This window comes from Arachis stenosperma, chromosome 3 (genome assembly GCF_014773155.1).
Source record: "Arachis stenosperma cultivar V10309 chromosome 3, arast.V10309.gnm1.PFL2, whole genome shotgun sequence".
Taxonomy (NCBI): domain Eukaryota; kingdom Viridiplantae; phylum Streptophyta; class Magnoliopsida; order Fabales; family Fabaceae; genus Arachis; species Arachis stenosperma.
Genome location: NC_080379.1, coordinates 122,629,174 through 122,632,959, shown reverse-complemented (window position 1 = coordinate 122,632,959; position 3,786 = coordinate 122,629,174). Strand labels below are relative to the sequence as shown.

Sequence of the window (3,786 nt, the reverse complement as noted above, 5' to 3'; positions counted from 1 at the left end):
TAAAAATAAAATTAGATAAATAAAAATTGGGTTGCCTCCCAACAAGCGCTTCTTTAATGTCAATAGCTTGACAGTGGGCTCCCTTGGAGCCACAAAGGTGATCAGGTCAATGTTGTGAACTCCCAACACCAAACTTAGAGTTTGGTTGTGGGGAATCAACACCAAACTTAGAGTTTGGTTGTGGCCTCCCAACACCAAACTTAGAGTTTGATTGTGGGGGCTCTGTTTGACTTTGTATTGAGAGAAGCTCTGTATGCTTACTCTCCCTTGTTACAGAAGGATAGTCGTGTGCCTTAAACACAAGGTATTCCCCATTCAATTGAAGGACTAATTCTCCTCTGTTAACATCTATTACAGCTTCTGCTATGGCTAGGAAAGGTCTTCCAAGGATGATGCATTCATCCTCCTCCTTCCTAGTGTCTAAGATTATAAAATCAGCAGGAATGTAAAGGTCTTTAACCTTTACCAACACGTCCTCTACTGATCCATAAGCTTGTCTTACTGACTTGTCTGCCAATTGTAATGAGAATAAGGCAGGCTGTACCTCACTGATCCCCAGCTTCTCCATTACAGAGAGTGGCATAAGATTTATGCCTGACCCCAAGTCACATAGAGCCTTGTTAAAGGTCATGGTGCCTATGGTACAGGGTATTACGAATTTGCCAGGATCTTGTCTCTTTTGAGGTAAAGTTTGCTGAACCCATGTATCTAGTTCACTAATGAGCAAGGGAGGTTCACCTTCCCAAGTCTCATTACCAAACAACTTGGCATTCAGCTTCATAATAGCTCCTAAATATTGAGCAACTTGCTCTCCAGTTACATCTTCATCCTCTTCAGAGGAAGAATAGTCTTCAGAGCTCATGAATGGCAAAAGGAGGTTTAATGGAATCTCTATGGTCTCTATATGAGCCTCAGATTCCTTTAGGTCCTCAATAGGGAACTCTTTCTTGTTTGAGAGACGTCCCAGGAGGTCTTCCTCACTAGGATTTTCGTCCTTCTCCTCCCTTGTGCATTCGGCCATATTGATTACATCAATGGCCTTGCACTCTCCTTTTGGATTTTCTTCTGTATTGCTTGGGAGAATATTGGGAGGAGTTTCAGTGACTTTCTTACTCAGCTGGCCCACTTGTGCCTCCAAATTTCTGATGGAGGACCTTGTTTCACTCAAGAAACTTAAAATGGCCTTAGACAGTTCAGAGACTAAATTTGCTAAGTTAGAGGGGCTCTGTTCAGAATTTTCTGTCTGTTGCTAAGAAGATGATGGAAAAGGCTTGTTATTGATGAGCCTGTTTCTTCCACCATTATTAAAGCCTTGTTGAGGCTTTTGTTGATCCTTCCATGAGAAATTTGGATGGTTTCTCCATGATGAATTATAGGTGTTTCCATAAGGTTCACCCATGTAATTAACCTCTGCCATTGCAGGGTTTTCAGGATCATAAGCTTCTTCAGAAGCTGCCTCTTTAGTACTGTTGGATATATTTTGCCATCCATTCAGACTTTGATAGATCATGTTGACTTGCTGAGTCAACACTTTGTTCTGAGTCAATATGGCATTCAGAGCATCAATCTCAAGAACTCCCTTCCTCTGAGGAGTCCCACTATTCACGGAATTCCTCTCAGAAGTGTACATGAATTGGTTATTTGCAACCATGTCAATAAGTTCTTGAGCTTCTGCAGGCGTTTTCTTTAGGTGAATGGATCCACCTGCAGAATGGTCCAATGATATCTTAGAAAACTCAGATAGACCATAATAGAATATATCTATTATGGTCCATTCTGAAAACATGTCAGAATGACACTTTTTGGTCATCTGCTTGTATCTTTCCCAAGCTTCATAGAGGGATTCACCATCTTTTTGCTTGAAGGTTTGAACATCCACTCTAAGCTTGCTCAGCTTTTGAGGAGGAAAGAATTTATCCAAGAAGGCTGTGACCAGCTTATCCCAGGAGTCCAGGCTATCTTTAGGTTGTGAGTCCAACCATATTCTAGCTCTGTCTCTTACAGCAAAAGGGAAAAGCATGAGCCTGTAGACTTCAGGATCTACTCCATTTGTCTTAACAGTCTCACAAATCTGCAAGAACTCAGTTAAAAATTGATAAGGATCTTCAGATGGAAGTCCATGAAACTTGTAGTTCTGTTGCATCAAAGCAACTAATTGAGGTTTTAGCTCAAAATTGTTTGCTCCAATGGGAGGAATTGAGATGCTTCTTCCATCAAATTTGGACGTTGGTTTAGTGAAATCACCAAGCATCCTCCTTGCATTATTGTTGTTGGGTTCGGCTGCCATCTCCTTCTCTTGTTCGAAAATTTCAGAAAGGTTGCCTCTAGATTGTTGTAATTTTGCTTCTCTTATTTTCCTTTTTAGAGTCCTTTCAGGTTCTGGATCAGCTTCAACAAGAGTGTCTTTTTCCTTGTTCCTGCTCATATGAAAGAGAAGAGAAAAAGAAAAGGAAGAAGAACCCTCTATATCTGGACAAAGAGGATCCTTATTATTAGTAGAAGAAGAAAGGAATAAAAGTGGAGAATCCAATCACAAGGGTGAGGATAGAGGCAGTGATTGGAGATGAAGAGAGGTGTTAGTAAATAACTAATAAATAGAAGAAGAGAAGAGAGGGAGAATTCGAAAATAATTTTGAAAAAGTAGTTAATGATTTTCGAAAATTAAAGATAAGATATAATTAAAATTAAAATTTAAAACAATTAGTTAAAGAATTTTGAAAAAGGGATGAGATATTTTCGAAAATTAAAGAAGAAAAAGTAGTTAGGTGGTTTTAAAAAAGATAAGAAACAAACAAAAAGTCAAATAGTTAGTTGAAAAAGATATTAAAGTCAAATTTGAAAGGATAAGAAGATAAGAAGTTAGATAAGATATTTTGAAATCAAATTTTTGAAAAAGATAAAATTTTGAAAAAGATAAGATAAAAAGATAAGATGAAAAGATTTAATTTTTAAAATTAAATTAATTACTTAACTAACAAGAAACTAAAAGATAAGATTCTAGAATTTAAAGATTGAACCTTTCTTAACAAGAAAGTAACAAACTTCAAATTTTTGAATCAATCATATTACTTGTTAGTATAATTTTCGAAAATCAAGATAAAATTAAGAAAAAGATTTTTGAAAAATATTTAAAAAGATTTTCGATAATTAAATAAAAAATAAAAAAAATTTAATTTTTGAAAAAGATTTTGAAAAGATAAGATTTTTTTTTAAATGAAAATTTGACTTGACTCATGAGAAACAACTAGTTTTAAAAAATTTTGACTAAGTCAACTCAAATTTTCGAAAATTAGGAGAGAAATAAGGAAAAGATATTTTTTTATTTTTGAAATTTTAATTATGAGAGAGAAAAAAATTAAAATTAAAACGTCATAATTGTGTTTTTCTCTTTTCTTTTTGGATCAAAACAAGAAATGCATGCAAGAACACTATGAATGTCAAGATGAACACCAAAAATACTTTGAAGATCATGATGAACATCAAGAACATATTTTTGAAAAATTTTTATGCAAAAAAAATATGTAGGACACCAAACTTTGAATTCTTTAATGCTTGGACTCTAACAAACAAAAAATGCATATAAAAACAACAAAAGATACAAAACAAGAAAACATCAAGATCAAACAAGAAGACTTACCAAGAACAACTTGAAGATCATGAAGAACACTATGAATGCATGAATTTTCGAAAAAATGCAAGAGATTTTTAAAGCATGAAATTGACACCAAACTTAAAAATTGACTCAAGACTCAAACAAGAAACACAAAATATTTTTTATTTTTATGA

General features: G+C 34.7%; 1 non-coding gene across 1 annotated transcript; it reads left to right on the top strand.

Moving 5' to 3' along the window:
- Positions 1-1,784: 1,784 nt before the first annotated feature.
- Positions 1,785-1,888, top strand: LOC130972343 (small nucleolar RNA R71). The gene has a single exon (XR_009083527.1). It is a non-coding gene; the product is annotated as a small nucleolar RNA R71 (small nucleolar RNA).
- The last annotated feature ends 1,898 nt before the right edge of the window (positions 1,889-3,786 follow it).